Here is a 12,162-nt window from a genome sequence, read left to right on the forward strand (position 1 = left end):
AGACTGCATATACAAGCCTAGGTAGGCAATAACACAAAGAAGTGCCTAGGAAAAAATCAGGGGCATCCAGGAAGACAAGAAACCCAGGAAGCATAAGAGTCCTTCCTCTGAGATGTGTCTTGAACATCTCCACCATCTTTCTAGCTCTTTGTTATGGAAAAGCTAAACTACAATTTGGTCACTGAAGGGTGACAGAGACCCAAATTGTCTTAATAGGAAAACATGCATTGCAACAGAAACAGCAGCAGCAAAAGACTGGTTATTGCTATCATTGTCACACGAGGGTGAGCACTCCTCCAGCAGTGTGACAAAATTCTTTGCCTGGAATTCTGTATGAAACGCTCAGTATCTTTTCCTTTTTACATGTATGCTGGTAGAAACTCAAGGGTTTCAATTAAAAATCACTTCATTTGGGAGGGCAAAGACTAAAACCCTATTCCATTTTGCCTTATCCATTGGGACCAGGTTTTACTCTTTTCCAAATAACAGAGCACAATGGAGCATTTGTGAGTGTAGTCTATCTTTTATAAATAAATCTGACAGCATTAGAGATAAATCCACAGTCCCTTGAGGGGGAGATCAGTGCATGTTTGCATGAGTGTACACCTACCATTAGTCTCAAAAAATCAGAACTTACTGACATAATGGGTAGTTGTGATCAAGGCAGAATAAGGCTCTCCACCCAGTTCCTAAATTTTTCGGTTGTCAATGATCATCTCTGTTTGGAACAGTGTTTCTTGTTTACTAGCAAACAAGTGCCTGCAGAAAGGCTAAGTATTTCTCTCCCAGTGCTACAGCACACTCATACCAGGATTCATACCTGAACTGCCAGCAAGAGAGATGCTCTTCCCCCTTCCCTCTCTTGCAAAGTCAACGTGCCTTTTGTACAGCTGTCCCTCCCTGACACAGACCAGCAGGGCTCACCTAAGGGCCCTGGCCTAAGGGTCTCCTCTTTCCTTGACACAGGCTTGCATCCACGAGCAGCCCTCCCTGCACTGAGCCAGCACAATTCATCAGCATCCCTGGATGCTGCCAACACCTGCTCAGGTGCACTGCCAAGGTCACAGCTCTGCCCTGCATGCGGATGGCAAGAGAGCAGAGCACGGGGTGTTAGCCTGCTGAAAGCCCTGCATTTGTCACCCTGCTCCTTGCAGGTGTTGTGCTGAAGGTATCCATCTTCCTGCCTGCACTGAGCTGAGCTGATAAACAACACACCTCTGAGAGCTGGAGGAGGACAGGGAAAGGCTAAAACTGAAACAGAGTGCAGCTGATGGTGTAATGGCAGCTCCCTGGCAGATGCCTTTGGAGGTTAATTACCTTTCCAAAGAGTAACGATTCATCTTTTCACCCATACCATAATATCCTGCAATGCTAATTCTCATTTTGGAGACAGGAAAACTAATGACAGAGAAAAGGTTTTATATATATAACTCTGAGGAAAGGATAAATTTGCCATAATGGGGTACTAGACTCCATCAATAAAAACTCCTACCAAAAGATCACAACTCAGAGTATTCCCAGAACATAAATATTTTGTAGGATACACCATCATTAGCAAAAGCCATCAAGCTTTTGTTTCAATAAAGAGCATCTGCCAGGAGCATCTTCTCTGAAACAGACAATATTAAACAAAATTTGGTCTCTCATTTATTAAATGGGCAGCCTTCTGGGCTCATGTCTCAGGAGTCTTCCAAAAGCTTTAAAAAACAAAGAGACCTTTTGAAAGAGACTCATCTCATTTGCTGCAAGATTTTCCATCTTAAATACTCTAACAGGTGTTATGAAAGTACCAATGTTTTGGACCTGCTGAATGATGCTCCTGAATCCCTGAGCTATACTAAGCAACTGCATACCCACCTTACTATCTTAGCAATAGAAAGTAACTCTTTATTTTTTTCCTGTTCAAGAAAATAAGTAAATGAAGGGAGGAAAATCAGCTGTGAAGGGACTCAGGTACAAAGACTTCAGTGTAGGAGCAACTTATCCTACCCATATCCTAGCTTGGCAGTGGGAATATGGCCAGCCCTAGCCAGGTCCCTGGGCTCCCAACACAGTCTGCTAGCAGGAGAGAGGGAAAAAGCACCTGGAAAAAAAATAATCTCTTCCACTTCTCTGCGAGATGCAGAGAAATAAGCAAAGAGCAAGCAGAAATCCCAGGGTCGTTGCTGATCTTGGTAGGGACTGAACCAGTGATTCCAAAATGCAAAGTTCCTTCTCAATTCTGTAATTACTTAATTTCCTACTCATTAAAACACCTGGTTAAAATGCCCATTAGCTTCTCTTCTGCTCATGCTCATCTCAAATATTTTGTGGTGTTAAAAAAAAAAGATAAAAATGTTAGATAAAAATGTTAGCAGCCAAAATAGAATGCATCTCATGACAAAATTTCCACAAGTGAAAAATCCATAGGCTGAGCACTATCAAGTTTTCCCTGACCTTGTGTTTTTTTGGCTAGGTATGTTCTGTCCTCACTATGCTGCTGCTGTGCTGTACAGCTCTGTGGCTCAAGGGCACTTTTTATAAAGTTTTGTATTTTGTTTATTTTTAAAGAGACAGCTAAAAACCAAAGTCATCCTAAAAACACCTTTGAAATAATTTTTGGCAACTAACTCCAGCCATGCTGAAATAGTCACTGCAATACCACAGGCAAAATGCTTTACCTTTTCAGATGCTGGAGTGGCAGGATTGAAATGTCCTCTAACTCATGGCTGAAAATGATAGAAAAATCAATGGAAAGAGGGCAGTCCCATCACAAGAAAGTAATTTTCAGGCTCTCCTGTGGTACTGTGGTTTCCAGAAAGAAAGACATAGCATGTCTTTGGCAATGCATAGAAAGAAAGCATAGCATGGCAATGCTCTGCCAGCTGAAAAATTTTATGTCAAATATTCCCATAAGAAATTTATTTTAAACTAGGGTGATTTATGCAGAGAAGCTGGAAAGACCTGGTGTTATGTCCAAGCACTTCCCTGGATTTTCACAGCAAGCAGATTAAGACCAGACCTGTGCCCTGAAGAAAACTGAGGAGCAAGAGGCAAAAAGGCAAAAGCCAAACATTGCAGCAGCACACCTATTGATTTTCTCTGCCTCAGGATTGTGTGCTCCCTGCTGGGAGTGCCAGCTGATGGCAGTGCCACCCTCCAGCCTCTACCCCACGGCCTCTCTGAGCTGCTGCCTCTGCACCTCTGGGTGGCCAGACCATGACAAACAGAAGCCCAGGCTGCAGCTTTTGTGCTGGGACAGCAGACCCACAGCTCACGTGTGCAGGATGTTACACCCCACAGTTCTCTTCCTTGTGCTTTAGGCACCTGCACTGCTCTGCAGGACATTTCTCTTGGCAGTGAAGCTCACCTTGGATGCTACTTTTATAACATTTCAAAATGCTCTGACTTCCCTCATGGACCTGTGAGTCAGTGGGTTTCCTTTCTGAGGCACTGGGAACATCAAGAGAGCCTTCTCCAGCATTAACTCTGCTTTTGCAAATCCTCCAGAGATAACAAATAGGAGCTTTCTTCCAACTCTGGATGGATTAGTAAGCAGCAGCTCCCAAATATTTTAAATTCAAGTAATATTAAACTCAGGTTAAACTCAGTGCTGCAGAAAAGAAATCAATAATGCTGTTCCATGTTGATTTTTCTTTCCTCTCATTTCATTCCTCTCCTACAGCTGCTGCAGGGATACTGACTGCAGTATCTCAGATACCATACTGCAGTTGGCACCATAACCTTACTTATGACATGCTCAGAAACAGATGTTTTTCTTCACATCTACCCTTCCTCTCCTACCTTTGGAGCAGAATAATGAGATACTCTGCAGCTCTGGTTCAGAGCCTGGTTATTAAACAGCCAGGGAAAATGATGCTGGCACAGCAAACAGTATCACTGAATTACTATGAAAGGTGGTGATGAGAAAATACATCTGCTTTGAAGGAGAAAAATGGTCTGTTTCCAGTCAAGAGCTCTTTCCTGTTTAACAGCCCAGCCCATCAGCAAAGTGTTAGCTAGTGTACACAGCAATTTGTAGGCCACACAGAGGGCAGCAGCTTGTGCCTAGAAGCTGTCACACACCTCCCATGGTGGATGTGTCTACCTAAGGACTGTTCACAGGATGAAGAATTTATGAGCTGTGATTATTGGGGATTTGTTGTTTGTTCTTTTTTTTTTTTTTTCTGCTTATCTTTAGAGAAATGGAGCAAAATAATATACTTTCCCCTGCAGTTTCCTCTGTGCAGGATGTTGATTAAAGCTCTGTCACTCAAAGTCTTACCAGACCCTTCCTGTGTGCTCATTCTTGAGAGGCACAGCACTGCTTTCCAGAGACACTGGATAATTGCTTTTCTTGGAACTTTGTTTTGCATGCCATTGAAAACCCCTGCATTGGAGGAAGGGAAAGGCTGACTTGCACAAGCCCCTGCATATTAGCCTGAACCCATCAGCATTTTGGAAAATCTCCTGTCTCCAAATCAATCACCTGCATATTCATTTAAAAACTATTTAAAATAATTTAAAAATAAAATTATTTACAATTTTAAATAATAAAATGTATTGATTTTATGACATTTGGTGACACAGGAGATTTAATTTCTTTAAATGAAGGTTCTCCCTAATGGAAGTTGTCATAGCAGAAGCTCCATGATCCTCCTTGACAGAAGCAAGCAGAAGATGGTGGGCTCCTGATTCCTCACCATAATTACCCAGTAAGGAAAGCCCATGAGCAGAACAACATTACCCTTCCTCTTCCTCACACGCTGGCTGTGCCATTTCAGCCAAGGAAAGCTGCTCAATGGTGACACAGCATACAGAATGTGCCTTTCAAATTCTCACCCAGTCATGATGGATGGCCACAGACAAAGATGTTGTGTCCTGCAGCTCAGGATGGTCCCTGGAGGCTGTCTGGAGCTTCTCAGGTTGCTAGGACTATCCAGGATGGCAGGAAGGAGGTTTAAACTTGAGTGAAATAAGTGAATAAAGTGGAAGATTTTATCCCCACTGTCAGTTGTGCAGCACAAACACAAAACCCAGAAGGATGTAGCTGTAGGATGCAGACATCAGATGTTGTCTGTTTCTCTCTCTTTTACCTATTGTGGTCTCTATCACTGTACTTCCAAGGTCCCTCCCAAGAACATGCACCTTCCCACATGAAAGATGAAAGCAGCTCTGGTAAGTGACTTCTCAAATGCCACATGGATGTTTGCATCAGCCCCCAAACTATCCTTCTTGCTGCATTTCCACCATGGGCTGAATAAGCTAAGCCTGCCTGTATCCTAGACAACAGCTTCAGTGAACTGCAGCTGAAGGCAGGAAAAGGCAGGCAGGGATGAAACATAACTCAGACCTGTACCTAACTTAAAATGGATTTGGGCCACTCTCCTCAGCCTAAGCCTTATCCAGTGTCTAATCAATCTGGAGCATTTCTTTATTGGTTCATGGATGGGTCTTTTATGCAATCTGCCAAGAACACCAGGCTATGTATCTCAGTTTAAGAGATTATAAATAAATAGAAGTGCCTCTTTCTGCTCTTTCAGACAGGGAAAAAAAAATACAGAAGGAAGAGTTACTACTGCTCTATGGCAAGTTAGAAGCAAAAAGGAGTGCCTCCAAAACTAATTCCAAACAAAACCCTAAAGCTCATTCTTAACACAATAATTCAAAAGAAATTATCCTTTTTTTCTTATCCTCACATCAACCACCAGATCACATGGTTTATTTTGCAAGTTTCTTTTTGTTTTCCTAGCATCTATATACACTGCTGCTATGTTTTTCAGATATTCTGATTTTTCAGAATAATGGCAAATAAAAATGTGTGTTTCTATACTAAGCGATTCCAGAGACTTCTTGACTCCAAAATTAAAGTTTAAGAAAAATTCTAAGGCATGGAATAGAAGTAACAGGAATTGTTGTTCTAAAATGGTCATTCTTAGAAATTAACTTGAAGACATGAAAACAGAATCCCTTCTTAAATATGAACTTCAATTAAGGATGTTCTTAAGGGAAAAAAACAGAACTAAAAAGACCAGATTATTATTCATCTGGAAGGAAAAACTGAGAAAAATCCCAGGTACTCCACAGACTGGGTTCATGGAGCTGGTGCAGTAAAGGAGCCAGGTGCTACTACAGCCACTTTGCAGAGCCACAGTGGAACAGTCAATAGATAGACAGAACTCTCCATGAAGGCAAACAGCCAGAAACTAAAGGCAGGTTTTCATCCCTTCCTAGAACCATTAGGAGAAACACACTCTTCACTTGTCCTCTTCTTTGATTATTTTAGAACATGATAGCTATACCATCAGCTGTTTTCCAGATGTCTATGTCATCATGTTTTCCATATTAAATATTCAATTATGTCTCTTTTAATTTATTTTTCAGTAACGGGCTGTGTTCTGCTGTTTAATAGCACTCTGATTAAGGAACCAACCATTCTCTTGCCTACATTTCATTTCTCACATTCCTCAATCTAGATTTAGTGTGTGTGGGAGTCTAAGTAAGTGCTACCACTACTTTGATAATCAGCAATGTTTTATCACATTAGGGGTGGCCAAAGTATTCAAGCTAAGAGCTGCTACTAACCTAAATTTAAACAGAAGGCATATTATGGAATTACAAGGAAGAGGCAATGGATAGCTATAAAGGAAAGTAAACAATATGATCTCTTCAAAATCAATTATTAATATTTTGAGGAGTGAGGAAGACAAACCAGTTGCAGCTGCCAAAACAGAGGGGGGAGTAACAGATTAACTAAAACTCATTTAGACATGAGGAAGAACTACACAGAAAAATGAAGAATGTCAGATGACCTAAGGGGGGAAAAGAAAAATATCCAATCCTCCATTCTTCCTCTCGTGCAAAAATCCCCCAAACCCCAGCAACAATAAAACCTGACCAAAAACCTCCCAAACACAAACACAAAAAATCCTCCAACAACTACCAGAACAATAATCTGGACTCATGGATTTGCTGCAGAGAAGGTGCAGAGGCAGGACTGGATCTGGCCTGATGTGCTGCTATGATGAGGCCATCTGGGGACCTGAGCCAGCACCAAATTAGCAAAGGGAATTTCTGTGCTTCTGGTTTAGAGGCTTTAAATTGCACCAGAGTGCAATTAGCAGTGTTGTGCTAAACAGCCACTCAAGATCAGGTGACAGCAAATGCACACCATGTCTGAAATGCTTTTAATATGGCAGTGCCCCTCTGCCAGCGCCAGAGTGAAGAACAGAGTTGCTCTGCTTAGTCCATGAAATCTTTCCTATGGGAAGAAAGGATTCATGGTGATCCATTCTGAGTGTTATTTACTCATTTTTTATGTGCAGGGTAACATAAAAGGGCACTAAGTTTACAAACACAACTGTTATCAGCTGAAATCCCTGCTGGGGATGCAATATAAAGTTGATTTCTCTGGGTTCTGCCACAGAACTCAGCCTGTGATCTCAAAGGCAGCCCTCAGAGAACCCTTCTATGACAAGGCACTAAATGCTGTAATGAAGTGGGAGACAGGGAAATCCTTGACCCTAATGCTCAGATGTGAACACTGCATTTTTTTCCTTAATGTCAGAATCAACATTCACATTTGCCCATCCCACGTTTGTCTATCTGCAGGTGCAAAATCATATTAATCTTTTCTCAAATTCCCATGTCATTTTAAATTGAACAATTATCCTAAATAATCAGCTGCCTGCATGAACTGTGCGTGACACAGACATCCTTTGTAAACGGTGGTTTTGTGACAACAGTTCCTCTCCTGCCTTTCCTTTTGACTGCACCAGACAAGATCACTTAGCTGAGGCTTTAGGGAAACAGGGCAATGTTTTCATAGAAGCACACACACCTGTCAGTTCAAAATCCTGCCATGTGGAGAGAATTGGACTTTAAAACAAGCACTGAAAGTCAAGTTACACCACAAATGCTCCAGGCAAACGTGAATCACCAGCCTGGCACAGACATGGAAGGTGAAGGCCTTGCAGTGCTGGCCCAGACCCAGGGGCCCTTCCTCCCTGATGGTTCTCCTCTCCATGGGTCACTAGCCCAGGTCACTGCTGGTGCTGCTGGCCTGTCACAGCCTGGCTCTCACTCTAAGGTAAAACACCACCTACTCAGGGCATGGCAGCACCTGCTGCAGCCAGGCCAGCTTCCTGCCCTGCTGGGGAAGCTCTGTGGCAGCTGTCAGCCTTTCCCAGTGCCACTGCCTTGTTGGTGTCCCCTGGATGGCAGGGGTGCCATGTGTGCCCAGGGACAGGGCACTGAGCAGCAAACTGCACAGCTCAATACGTGTGCCACACGCACTCCTGCACTGCAACCCAGTGATTCTCTGCCAGGCAGCAGTGACTCCCTGAAGCTGTGCAGTTAAACCGAGGCATTTAGGACAAGTGTGCTCCAAAGTCCCCCCTCTCACTTCTCTCTTTGAGAATGTAAAGCCCCGAGGTGTAATTGTTTGTGATGGCACTTCTAGATGATTTAACACTGGATGAGGTAAAATGCACTAAGCTTTTCTGTAGAGGACAAACTGGCTTAGTCTGAAACACACAGCATCACTTTCCTCTCCAATTTCTAGGAACACATGAGAAACAAAAGGAAAAACGATTTAAAATCCTTAGCCATTGTCAGTTTATTATGTGGAACAAAGGCAAAACAAAGCACACGTTGTGCAGGAATGTGAATGAAATGTTCCAAAGAAAGATAAAACCAACTGTTTGTTGTATCCTCCTTCCCTGTAGACTGACTCAGTGCCTGCTGTCCTCTGAGGACAATCAATCAGGCAGCCCCAGTCCCACCTCCACGAGGATCAGCTCTCCCCCCAGTCTGTCATCTCCTCAATGAATGAATGACAGAGGCTTCAGCAGGAACCACTTGGGGCCATGGATGCTCAGGATGTAATGAACCTAACAGCAAGCAGCTGCACAGGCTGGAGCCATATATTTTGATAGCACATAAAACACAAGGTGAATTGCCTGGGATGGCTCATGAGACATTTTACCAGCCAAAATTTCATTAAGCATCAGAAAGAAAAATAATAAAAAATTAAGAAAATCAACCACAAACAACCCAAACCAAACAGAAAAGCCAAACTAAAACAAGAAAACCACCCCAAAAGACCCCCAAATCCCTGCCACCCTGAAACCTAGAATAAAATCCACTCTCCACAGATTATTTAAAATTCCTCCAAAATTTTGTCCAGTAACATCAATTTTCCTCCTCCTTCCTCTGGAAAAATCAGCAAGAAAAACACGTTTATCATGAGATTAATTTTTTATAACCAGGCTTTGCAGTAATTATGAAATAGTTTTCCCAAGTGACTCAAATCTTCCAGGCTAAAGCCTGAATGAAGTGGACAGTCACATCTTAAAACCTACTAAGCCAGCCAGTTAGGAATCAATCTGGTACATGGTAGCTAAACAGCATCAATGAAGGTCTAATCTAAAGCCACTGATTTTTTTTCATGGTTTTAACAGATTTGGGAACAAACTTCTGATTAACATAAGTCCCCAATCCTGCAATTATACTTTGGCAGAGGTCTGTCTCCACAGCTCCAATGTCAAGCCTGCTGCTGGGTAGTATTTTAGAAGTCTGACTAGGAGTTTGTAACCGAGACAAATCTTTATTGTAACCAAGGGATTAGTAAAGACTTTGTGTGAAAGTGAAAGGGATGTGTGCCCCACTCCCTCTTTGCCTGTCTGTGGAAGAGCAGACTGCACTGCTTTGTTGGGTTGCTTGCAATGAGCTCAAAATGGAATTTCTTTCATTAAGCATCTGATGCCCTTAAAATTGGCAGAAAATTGGAAGTTTCCTTTAATTTATACCTGTTCTATGATTAATGTCTCTGCATGCAATCCATGCTGCACCCACTCTCCACATAATCCACTTAACTTTGATTGGCAATGAGCAATCCAGAACAGCAGAACCTCAAATACTTTCACCCTTTCATCTTCCTCACCCTTACTTCTATTGAATTGGATTAGACTTGAGAAAGGTACATGTCCAGTTCAAAGTATTTTGGTATGGAGTCCATAAAAATTGAGTTATTCTTACAATTTTCCTCTCTTTTTTGGTAGATGCATGTCTCTGTAAGAGGATGGAATGGTTCTTGCGGTATTAATCTCTTAATTTTCAAAAACGCAGTGCTGAGCATGGGAGAGCATTCCTCTTTGCTTCTTTGACTCCATATGGAAGCTTCTCTAGAGGACTCAACTATGCCATGCCAGATGGATTTATTTCAGCAACAGACCCTTGCCATAATCTGTCTGTCATTGTAAGATCTGAAAAGCCCAGAACTGAGCTATTGTGAGTGAGGGCTCTTCACCTGTTATTTTTGTTGATCCATAGATAACCAATACCACAAATGGGCAATGTTGAATTGCCCAAAAGGTTAATGTCACTCATTATCTTTCAGGTCTACTTTACAGATGATTTCCAGATAATTGATAAAAGTGATGAGATTGTTACAAGTCTGCTTGAAACTCCCTTCTCTCAGAAAATTCTCCCTAAATTTTTCAGTCTTTGCCATCCATATTTGATCCTACTTCTCTTTTGATCTAAAGTACTGGCACCAATTGTTAGAAGATAATTCTTTTTTGCAGCTTTTCTGTGAAAGGAGCAATTTTTGTCTTTGTTAGCCAGGCTGACAGAAATGCCTCTAGACTGGTTTTAATTTGCTTAATTACATAACTTGTCTGGATTTTATAGCATGGCTTTAAGAGAACACAGAGCCTGGGGAAAAACCCAGAGTGGACTGCAGCTGTGAAAACTCTCATTGACCACTGGTGTGTCTTATCCCTCCACTCTATCTCCTGGCAGTCCCTCATCCTTCTGGCTCCTTTTATCCCTTGTACATGAGCCTGGCAGCAGCACTGCCAATTAGTGGAGATTAGCAGACCTTCTAACCCATAGGTTTCAGTGAAAGAAAGAAAAAATTATATATATGTAAATCAACCAAGGGTTAGCAGCCAGCCTGCACTTTCTTTTTCACATCTTATTGTGCACCATAAATAACTACCTATACTTTCATTCTGCTGCTCAGCAACAACTTGCAACTCATTGTAGTCTTGCAGCCAGCTGTGTCAGTGCCTTTGCCCCATTCTCCAAGTGAGATGTCCAAATATCCATTTTGAAAGCCTCTATCACCCTTCCCTCTCATCTTGACACCCTCACTGCCCCCACACCTCCTGGTGCATTGTGCACACACAGATCTGCCTCCTTTCACAGATCTTCACATGAGCCTGTGACAAATTAATCAGTGCCTTGTCCTCTCCGCACAAGTGGCTGTCAACAAAGCAGATGGTGCTGTCCCTTACAACACCTTGTCTCTCACATCTCTCTCTCTCTGCCTGGGTCCTGCAGTTTTCTGACAGGAGCTGCTGCATGGCTTTATATAGATTTAATAGTATTGAAGAGAACAGACAATGCCCAGGATATTGCTTATCTGGTCACAGAGATAGTTGCAAGTAGATGAGTAAACAGAAATGCATCAAAACTCAATCCTGAAAAACTGAGGATGATTAAATAGTCTGTTGGCACAGGAAAATGTCCCCTGGGAAACATGATTTGTGAGGACTCTAGAGTGCCCATGGTCCCTACTCAGGCAGGTTTGACTTGTACAAGAGGGAAGTATCACCCTTCCCTGAAATAGGCTATCATTTTCTAACTGAACCTTGGAAATCTGGAGATCACAAAAGCATCTAAAGGGCCTTGTGGTTTCTATGAATTTCCCTTGCTTTCCCCATATTCCCCAAACAGAATGAGAACAGAGAAATGAAAACAAAACCATAAATTATTCCAACAGCTAAACTTTTCCTTCCCTGGTATTGTTTTTTCCAATACACCCCAAACTCCAGTTTCCAGGACTAAATTTTTTAAATGGAATTTATTAATGAGAGATTTCATTTGGAAGAGTTATTCCAATTAATACTAGCAAATATCAGCAGTTCACCTCACCCTTCCTCCCTGTTTTGATCTGCTGTTGTGTAACAGACACTTGGACTTCAGTGGAAACTACTGAAAAAAGAAATTAGGAGTCCTTTTGATGCAGAATACTTAATCCAAACCCACACATGAAGTCCTCACAGAATCACAGAGAACCCTCAGTTGAAAAAAAACCCCTCCATTGAGACCACCCACTCTACATCAGCCAACACCAGCTTGTTACACTGGTATCAGACATCAGAGCCATCAAAGAAC

The sequence above is a fragment of the Agelaius tricolor genome, unplaced genomic scaffold, assembly GCF_023055355.1.
Source record: "Agelaius tricolor isolate 1412-34295 unplaced genomic scaffold, bAgeTri1.0.p SCAF_13, whole genome shotgun sequence".
Classification (NCBI taxonomy): domain Eukaryota; kingdom Metazoa; phylum Chordata; class Aves; order Passeriformes; family Icteridae; genus Agelaius; species Agelaius tricolor.